Source organism: Prinia subflava, chromosome 1, assembly GCF_021018805.1.
Source record: "Prinia subflava isolate CZ2003 ecotype Zambia chromosome 1, Cam_Psub_1.2, whole genome shotgun sequence".
NCBI lineage: Eukaryota > Metazoa > Chordata > Aves > Passeriformes > Cisticolidae > Prinia > Prinia subflava.
The window spans coordinates 57949781-57960814 of NC_086247.1; positions in this window are offsets into that span (position 1 = coordinate 57949781).

Below are 11034 nucleotides of genomic sequence, written 5' to 3' on the forward strand. Positions count from 1 at the left end.
TGTTTATGATCTTTTTTGTTTATTTTCCCCAGTAAAAGGCTGTGTTTTAATAAAAAGCCTTAGGGGTTTCTGTCAGCCTGTGGCTTGTCTGCCCCATACTCTGAAATGAAGACGGTATCAGCCATCAATGCTTACGATTGCAGGCAGTCAGCAATTACAGTGCTCACATTAAGGCGAATCTGAGGTGATCTTGGCTAGCAGGAGTCACCCACTCAACCAGCCAGCCTCAGCCTAGCCAGCCTGACTGAGCACTTAAAAATCCTGCTGGGCGAGAAGGGCACAGGGTTTTGCTGCAGGGTTATGAGTAAGCTCCTTATAATAAGGAATATGGAAGATATAAGACTTCGTGAAAGGATTCACCTGTTTTGTGTAATCCATCTTGGCATGAGCAACATCAAGTTTGCAGCTGTTAATCTTAATAAACTGTCCTGCTCTGCTTTCTAATCCTCTCAGCACTTTCTCTGACCTTCCTTATTCTCATCCACAATGCATTACAGAACTTTATTTGTAAAGTAATTGAAAGACACATGATTTATCTGTAGGATAAACTTCTATACAGATGTGCAGTCTACCTTAGTCAAGCAACAGCAGAGTAACAGAAAAAGGGTAGTGTTGAAAACAGTCATACAAATGTTTATAGACAGTCAGACGTTTCTTCTGCAGGATGATGCAGACATTCATATGGCTAAGTTTCAAGTTATAGTTACTTAAAAAAAAAAAAGTAATAGACCAAGTAGGCACAAAACAGCTGATTTTGCTGTTCTGGGAAATGTGCTGTGTCACATCATATAAGAGCGAGCTTCACATTTTTCCTTTTCTGAAAGAGAGTACTTTCAGTTTTAAAATTCCTAGATCTTTTATTGTCACTCATAATTTTAAGGACACCATTGCAATAGTATTGAGAAACAGAAAGTGGTACCTACCAAGTGTGTTTATGCCAAAATGTAATCAGTAACCATCATTGTGGAGTGAGACATCCACACAATAAATGAGGCATGACCACAATGGCCACTGCATGTTCTCATTAGCAATGAGACCTTAAGGAGATATCTCAGGATCTGCATTGCTGAATGCTAAAAGCTTATGCAAAAGTGTTTATAAGTAAGTACTCAGTGTTTGCAGTTTAGAGACTGGTCAAATTTGCTTTCTGTCTCAATAGATATCACTCTGTAGAGAGTTTGAATTTTTGAACTTCATACAACTGCTGAAATCTTCACCACCATATTTTTTTGGCTTTATGTCTCATTTTGTTGCAAAATGTCTTTATGTGAAGTTTGGTAAAAGCTCTTTCTAGTAAAGTAGTAGCTCATGCTCTTAGGTGAGCACATCTTCCATTACCTTGGAATTCTGTAGCTATTTTTTTATAAACTTAGTGTGTATTTTTACATCCTTTCACCAGAACCTTACATTTCTGATAGCAAGTAAACTCAAAAAGGAAGAAAAGGACTGTCATTTAATAAAACATGAAATGTTTTCAAAAAATGGGAAAGCCTAATAACCATAAACAATTATGTCAAATGGCATCTTAGTATTAGGAAGTTGGATTTACTTGGTCAGAGTCCTATTGATTTTTAAATGAGTTTAGGCTTTGAATTTTTCTTAGAGTAACAACATTTGCTTATTTTATTTCATGGAATGACAACTACACTTTTAGATTAGAAAGGTACTTTTATTAGTTCTATATTGGTTGTCAGCTGAATATTGGTTTTAAACATAAGCAAGAAAATCCAACATAATTATGTTCCTTGATTCAATACATACAATGTTATTCTTTGTAGTTTTAAACTATCCATTACATGGAAATCTCTTCATATAGCACATTTTGTTGGCCCGTCTCTTTCACATTCAGAGCTGAAGTTTTTCTATTGATTTTTAGAGCAATTTATTTGAACCCAGAATATTTCATTCAGCAAGGTATGAAACACTTCCTTCCTGTGGCCTAACATCTTTAGGCCAATGTAAGACACTGATCAGTCTGAGGAGGGTTGGTGTGGCAGAAAGGAGATCACTCATTTATAGACCAGTTTAAGCACTGTGAAACATTTTCAAATTGAGATTACAAGATGAAAAAAGACACATGCATGAAAATATCTAACAGTCTTGTCCAAAACAGTAGTGTACAATCAGAGACAAAGGTTCAGTTCAGCTTTGGAAGGAACCTGAGCAAGGCTGCACCCAGGGGGCACTAAGAATGGTCACAAAATGCGCCCCCCTCGCAGTCACCAGATATTACATTTTTATAAGTTTTGGTCCATTTGCACATTGGGCTGTAATTGTCCGATTACAGCTTCAGGTTGGGAGGTCCCATCCTTGTTCCTCCCTTCAGTCTGCCGTTGTTTATGTTTTTGGGCCTGAAAATTGTCATTGGTATCCAGCAGGAAAAGGATTTATTTTGTCTACCTACTCTTTGAAGAGAGCTTACTAGTACTTAATATGAGGTTCAGAACTATACCTAAGCAACACAGAAACTGAAAACTTGAAAGCTAAAACTTAAGGCTTCAAGAGCTACATGAAGCATTGGACAGTTTTCTTCAACAGACAAAAAAAAAGCTTTTTGCCTCTGAATTGTGTTATGCTGGTGTTCCAATGACAAGAAAAGAAAACTTCTGCTTTGCTTTCCCCCCTTCTGTGGTTAGCCTATGTGTTTGTATGTCAAAAGCAGAAGTCCTGAGCAACTGGCTGTAAGTGGCCCTGTCTAGGCAAAGGTTGGACAAGACAATCTCCAGAAGTCCCTTCCCACCTCAAACACTCCATGATGCTTTGAGTCTGTAAACCGTGGGTAACAATGGAGCATAAAGTGGGGGAACAGTTTCGGTGAGAAAAAGAAACTCCTTAATATTCAGGACTGACTTGGCTTGCTTTCAGTTGTAGTGTGTAAGAAAATGAGACAATATATCTCGATTATTTTCTCCTTGAACCAGAGGAGATTATTCAGTCTCAGTTAAAATGGTAAATTATTCTCAGTTAAAAATTCCCCAGCATAGAGGAACCTAAGGTAAATTACCTCCACACCTTTCTCAATTAAATTCTTTCTTATGAAAACAAAACCTGACCAGCATTTGTACATTCTTTCTTGGCTACTTTGGTTAGTCTTGTCTTATCCCAATTCTGCCATTGACAACTATTCTAACTATACCCCATAAAAACTAAGTGAATTAATTCCTCTTTGTGTAGATAAAGACTGGAAGGATTCGAAACAGCCATGAGTTTCTCCCACATTTTCAACAAAACATTCCTTGAACTGCAAGAAACAGCACAGTTATGAAATGGAGAAGGCACTGGCTTCCTTATTTATGGAAAGCAATCTATGCTTCTGAGGGTGGGAAGGAAGAAATACGAGAGTGGTGTTTCTCTTCTCTATGCCTTCTTTAAAAACATTTTTGATTCTGTGCTGTCATATGTGATCACAGATGCACTTTTTTGCCACAATCTCTTTGTGAATGATTTTTTTTTTTTTTTTTTTTTTTTTTTTTTTTTTTTTTTTTTTTTTTTTTTTTTTTTTTTTTTGGCTAGAATCTAGAAAATCCAAACTTCTGGCTGAGTATAACAGTTATGCACAGTGTGACATTTGGAAACACTGAAATGAATCACCAAGCTGATCAGCACATCTACATTCATGGTTTAATTCAGATTAGGAGTGTCATTCTAAAATGAATCTTCCAATTGCCCTCACTTACTGCATTTTGGATTGCAAATTGGAGCAGACTTTTGAGTGTGTGAGCTGTTTTCCTTATAGATGAAACTAAGCTGAGAGATGTGTTCCTGGAGCAGAGTCTGTTTGCTCACTGCTAAAGGGCATGCAGCCCCACAGGAACAGAGTAAAACTAACTAAATAAATAAATGTCCTTTAAAACAGGTACAGAGCAGACATGGAGAACTCTGTACCAGCCATTTCCCCCTTCAGATAGGCTCCTTTTGCCCTGAATTGCATATTAATATGGACTTATTTCTTTCAACAGGGCTAGAAGCTGAAACATGAAAAACTGAAATACATTCTTTTGTGATGAAACACCTACAGAGAGGCATAACATATACTTTCCTGTGTGATATCAGGATAATGGAACCTTTTAGTCCCTTAAAATAACATCTCTTATCCATTTTCTGGTCATTCACAGACTGTCTTTTGCAAGTGCAGAAGGAATTTGGGTCTACACCCTTCCAACAAATGTTTCTCTGAATACAACAAATTTAGAACATCTCTTCTCACACAGTTTTCTTGAAAATGGAACTGTATTCCCCTTCTGCAAACCAGTCTGTGAGATAACCCTTAAATATGAGAAGAAAAGAGTTTAAACAAGGAATGAAGAAAAATCTGATACTTTTCATCAGCAGTTTTTCATAATTAATCTTGTATTTAATAAGTACAACTTGGATTTACATGATATCACACAATTTCAATGGATAAAAAAGACTTCTCTTTGACAGGACACTTTTATTTCTTCTTCTCTTTTTTTCTTTTATCCTGTTTGATTAGTCTCACTCTGAAATGGAATGAATTAAAAAATCAATTTTTTGGGATGATACAGAAACTGGCAACGTTGCCTACTGTACTCCATTTTCTTTCTTTATTTAGAATAGTGGTCTTCAAAATGGGGGAAGATTGTGGACTCATAGAGTCTACAATACAACCCATTGTGGTGCAGAAAGAAAATAATTTTTTACACCATTAATAAACAAAACAAAACAATTTAAAAAAATGTTTGTTAGTTCACCCATATCTCATCCTTATTAATTTCTATTTTTGTATATGGTTTATAAAGAAAATGCATTAGTACAGTAGTCTGTGTATGTATTTTATAAATAAATAAATAAACATGTATTAGGCTGTATACTTGAAAATCTCTTACTACTAGGGGTTTGTCACCAAAAAAAGTTTGAAGACCACTAAAGTTCTGCCAGTTCCAAACAAATACCATTTGTTCCAGTTCTCTCTGGAACAAGTGGTATTTGCAAAAGTGCTAGCTCAGATTCTACATTTAAGACAGAGATAAATTTGTCACTTAAAGCTTTCAAGAACCTTTAATTCTACCATTTCAAGAATAAAGGTAATTCAGAATGGGGGGAGGGGGTGTGTTTTGGTTGTGTTTGTTAGTTGTTTTGGTTTTTGATTCATATGTTGATGGTTTGATTTATGAATTAAACACAGACATGTTGCTATCTGAAAAAGCTTAAGAAATTCCATACCTGTCATTGGCAAAATCTTGAAGAAAGCTATTGAACAGAAATTTTTTTTTAAAAAAATTCTCCTTTCCAAGTCATCTAGTAAGAATTTTGTGATTACTACTCTCTGACTAAAATAACTACCATCAAATAAACCCCCAGAAATGAAAACAAAAGAAGGAAAAATGATAAATTATCAGTTTTCAAAGAAACAACTGTAAGATCACATGAAACTCATGGTAAATCTTCCCAAGCTTATATTCTGAATCGCCAATCACAGCTTAAGGATTTGAAGACAACAGCGGAAGATATACTATGGGAATATGCATAATTTAAATTAAAACTTGAAATGGCAGAAGCTAAAATGAGTTTTAAAATAGACAACTAGTTCCTTACAAAACTACCATGATTACTACATATTAAGAAGTTATCAAAAAATGCTAGTTTATTATTAGCTGATTCATCTGCACTTGCCTCTGAGCCATTCCATTGCAGTTTTTACTGCACTCTTTTTCCTATAACTCTATTTAGGGTAAGTAAACCCAAGTGCTCAATGGTGGTCCCATCTGAAAACTGTATTTAGAAATAATGTGACATATATAGGGACTCTATGAACCTGTTCTTCACTGTAAGAATGAAGAAGAGTACTTAAGAGAAAGTATAATTGAGTTATATAGATACTCGGATGTTTTCCTGAGATATTCTCTTTAGTACTGACAAAAGAAATTACCTCCTAAATAAGACAAAACAGCACCGTTTCTCCTACACAGTAGTGTGGAATCTTAGAAGGGTTAATTGGAAAGTTCAACTATTTCTTATTTTATTAGTGTTCTGGTGGAATGTTGTAATCAAAGGTATTTTTCCAGGGAATTGTTAATAGGCTTCAATTTACCATTTAAGATAAATACTCCTTTTTACACTAGGGAGGCAGGGTGAGTCATATTTATTATTTAAGTGAAATATTTATAATACTGTGCCATGGAAAGAAGTGCATGAATCTTGCTGTCTTGCCAAACATTTCATTCTTGCAAGACCATAACAGAGAGGGTGGCAAATCACATATTCTGGAGTTAAGTTAGTTTTTGCAAGACACTATGAAATTACTAATTACTGTAGACCTGCTTCAAAAAAAGCATTTATTTATAATCTCTTATGGAAAAGGAATTTGAAAGCTGCATGCAATTTTCTAACTTCCAAGTCAGCACCTTTGCTGTATCTAGCACATGAGTTATAAATGTAGTGCATGCAGCAAAGCTACAAGTAAATAAATGATGGATTGCAAACCAGATTGAGATGAGGGCAGAAGGGGAAGAGTTATTTGGGAACACTGAATTAGAAGGAAAAGCCTGGCTTGATGGGCAGTTATAAATCAACAAAATTTCACTGAAGATGCTGGATATACATTTGTCAGTCTAAGTGAAGTCTTATTTTAAGACTAGCTTCTAGACTAATACACAGTTTAGACTTTCATTGTATTGTCCTTTTCTTAATCTTGAGATTGGAGCACAAGGGAAGGTTGGCAGAAGATGGGAAGAGTACATATATAAGTAGGCATAGTCCTAATGGAGATATTTGGATATTAATGGATAACACTAAAGACTTTTCTCAGGTAAAATTGATTCCTAACGAATACTAACAGACCTAGGAATCTATATACATGGGGGTTTGCTTTCAGGCAACTGGCATCAAATTATTCTAAATAAGGCAAAATCATTGTATCATGCTTTGGGGCAATATGTTACATACATGAATAAGTTGTTACTGGTGAAAATTTTCTAAGCTAAAATGTCCTGTGATTTAAGTCCTGTAACAATTCTTCATAATTAAGGAAAATATGTTGAACCCAGCATTTTTAACACACATTTCCTGTAAAATGTAAACTATTTCTTTCCAAGGCCCGATCTCATGTAAAAATAATGATCTCTTTTTAAAGTCCTGGCTAGGACAAAATTTAGTATCATTAAGTCAATAACGTTAAAATTACTTTCAGTTGCCATCTTTTGAATGGCCTTTCATTCACAGTGTGAATATGCAAATTTTGATAGAGGTCTTCATCATTAAATGAATAGTATGCTCTGTCACATGATAGTTTTTTAAATTACAGTTCATCTTTCTCAGTGCATTCTGCATCAGCCTACTAAACTGAATAGCCTCAAGTTTAGCTATTCTATTTTAAAACTGTCAAACATTATTAGCAGAGCAGAGAAGCAGTTCAAAAAGTAATTAATTCCAGGGCTTAGCGTAAACTGCTATTTTAATTAAAAGAACACTAAATACTAATGTCCTGATTCTTTGTACTTAGAACACAAAATAAAAAAGTCTAAATCACTTACATTTAATACATTTTAAATGCAAGTTGAAATATATTAAAGGCATATCTCCTGTTCCTACTCTTCATAAACTGACTTAAAAAAAAAAGAATATATTTTATGCCATATTTATTGGTTATGTTGTGCCATTTTTCTTACTGATTCTCTTCCAGTCTGTGCTGCATAGGAATATCAATTGTTACACCATAATTGCAGTGTGTAGGATGCCAGACCTCAGCTGTGCAGTTGTGACTATTGCCACCTTTAAATCCACAGAAGACGTGAGGTCCAAAACAAAGAAGATGTGAGGTTCTCTTTTGAAGCTCTGAAGTGCTCTCTATGCTTTGCAAATTTACAGCTTCCATCTTGTGTAGACTTTAAATTATACACAAGGAAGGCACTTTACATCGTGAAGAAGCACTGTTCAGGCTGCACAGAGAGGTAGTGAGGTCTTCTTCTCTGGAGACATTCAAATCCCGCCTGGACATGACCCTGTGCAATGTGCTGCAGGTGAGCCTGCTTTAGCAGTGGGATTATATGACCTTCAGAAGTCCCTTCCAACCCTCGTCATTCTGTGATTCTGAGAAACAAGGATTTTGGGCAGTTTGGTTTTTACAGCTTTACAGTCTCACACCTTTGGTGGGCCTCTTTCCTCAAGGAGCAGTTAAAATCCACAGGTATGTCTGCAGTGTGCCACAGAGCACAGTGTGGCTGGTCCTAAATTAGCACTGATTCCCTCCCTGCCAGACAGAAATCTCCATCAGGATCATCACCATGGCCTGAAGAAGCTTGAGCTATCAGGCACCCATGAGACCAGGGTTCCTTCTCTGGAGCAGGAGGCTGTGTGTACCACATGATGGTACCAGCATTGCCTGGGGCTAGCTCAGGTGTTTATGTGCAGAGCTTCTTTGCACAACACATTCTGCCTGTGATGCTTATCTCACCTCGCAGTAGAACCGCAGTAATGCAATATGCGCCGCCACAGCATTTCCCATGTGGAGAAAACTCCAGCTTGTGCAAGATGATTGACAAGGACACGCTGTGTTTGTCCTTCCCTCTCCACAATACTTGACTTTCTCTATAATTTCTAATTCAGTTGCTGCTTTATGGCCAGGACCCAGGGAAACTAAAAGATCAATTCAAATTTTGGGAAGAAAGACACAGACAACAAGCTTAATCATCTAGTAAAAAAACCCAACAAAACCCAAACAACCAAACTAACAAAAACGAAAAAATAATGAAAACAAAACCTAAAATTTTGTCACAGATTATATGTTTAGCCTGCAAGAGCATCTGATAAAATTTAAGTAACTGATGCAAGATCACTGCAAAGGAAATGATAGAAAAATATTCTCCTTTCTTCCCCTCTACAAGGTTAAGCACTTTGACCTTACCTTCTCTAAAACATTTTTAAATATCTGGACAGAAAACCTGCATCTGAAATCTGTGAAATTCGGATTCAACGGGGTTTGGTTTTTCTGATTTAGACTACAGATTTCAATTAGAGGTGCTGCATCCTAAATAATTATCAGGAGGCTGACCATGGGGCTTCGCTCTATATATTTAAAGTTCCTGGAAAATTGCTGGACATAAGAACAGACAAAATTTTGCCTACAGAGACAAAACTTTATGTCAGTATCTTTTTTTTTTTTTTTTTTTTTTTTTTTTTTTTTTTTTTTTTTTTTTTGTGTGTGTGTGTGTGTCAGAAAATTTTATCTGTGTTATCACGTTATCACAGTATTATATGAGACAAACATTTTTTCATCTGCAATATGGCCACATGGCATGTCAATATTGGTCCAGTATTTCCAAGACAAGAAAAAATCCTGGAAGGACTATGGAGTATTAAGGTTAATCTCAGGTGTTTTAGCATTTTGATATTAGGGTCAATTCCCAGTTTCTTATACTTTTATAAGCTTTATCCATTCATGTAATTTTTTTTTCTGCCAAGTATCTGATTATGTCTTTATATTTTGTAAAAATGTCAAGAATGGTTGAATCATTCCTCAGTCTAATATAAAGAAACAAAAATCTGCTCATTAATTCTTTATCTGAAGAGTTTTAGAAACTTTTCTTTAAATAGAAGAATATTCATTTAATTTAAATTTCTGATACTTCATGTAAGTAATTACAGTATCAAAAGTCTGTACAAATTTGACCAAATTGGAAACAGAAGGGCTATTTTCTAGCCAGTGCAAAGGAAGGAGGAAAAAAGATAGATATGGAAGGACTAACATATGACTGAAAGTAGACTTCTTCTAGATGGTGCTATTGCTTTTCTCTTGTGTGAAAAAAAAAATCTTTTATAAGAAAATAGATTGTGATTAATTAATTAAGGTCTGTATTGTTGTTATACAAATGAGAAACACTCTCAGGATATAAAATAATCTCACACATAGCATACCTAACAGCTAAGTGTATATTATATCTATGTTTCCAAGTACTTTTCAAGGTAATTTTCAATCATATATATTGTCATATCGAAATTACATTGCATCAATTAACACTATCACTTGATTTTATCTTTAAAATTTATACCAAAATGAGGCTTTGACAGAAAACTACCATTTTTCCTCTGGCTGTATTAAAAGGTTTGAAAGACTCACAAAACCCTCTGGGATTTGCATGTACATACTACTAATCATATGACCTGCCCAGCAGTCTGAATTGAGAGAGGTTAAATAGGAAAATATCTATATTACAGAATGTTCTTTATAGAAGTATTTACATTTATTAATATTTGTAGCATACTACTCAATTCCTAAAGATCAGAATGTGTTTCCCTTCTGTTCAGGCGCCTAATTTCTTTATACTGATTTAAGAGTAAAGTCTTCAATGAAAATAAATTAAGGGATTCAGTAGTATAAGTGCTCAGAAAAGCTGTTGTTCAAAATCACTTACCTGGCAAAAGTCCCAGGAAGATAGCAGTGGTGTCATCTCTTCAAAACATTATATGACTCCTTTACTCCATCTCAAAGCTTTTATTGTATTTATTTTCAAATCTTCATAGAATCATAGGGAAATAAAAATGAAAGGGCCTTTAGGAGGTCACTAAGTTCTCTGGCACAAGGCTAGATGAACTATATATTTGTCATTCCTGATACATGTTTATGTAGCCAGTCTTTAAATTCTCTATTGAAGGAGATAAAAAAGTCTCAATGGGCAGTTTCTTTCCATGCTTCAGTGACCCTATTATTGCTAATATTCGACGTGAATCTTTCTGGATGAAAATCCACCATAAACTGACAAAATGACACAGGTCAGCTCTGCGCATTTAAGCAACAACAGACTTCGGGCTTACATTGCTCAGGGTGTTGTGATGCTGATCAGTTGAAGCTTATTTCTCCATGAAGGGAACTAGATTTTGCACTTTAATATTATGATCAATCTAGTATTTGGCTCTGAGATCACAAAAGAAAAGTATAAAACCAGAGATATCCCAAATCATAAATTTCGGGTTTAACACTCAGAGTTCTTCCCTCTAAATTACCTGCAGAGGAACAGTTTGCCAAACTACTGCCTCTGCAAGCTTCTATGTGGGATATTTTAAGTGATTTCTCAGTGG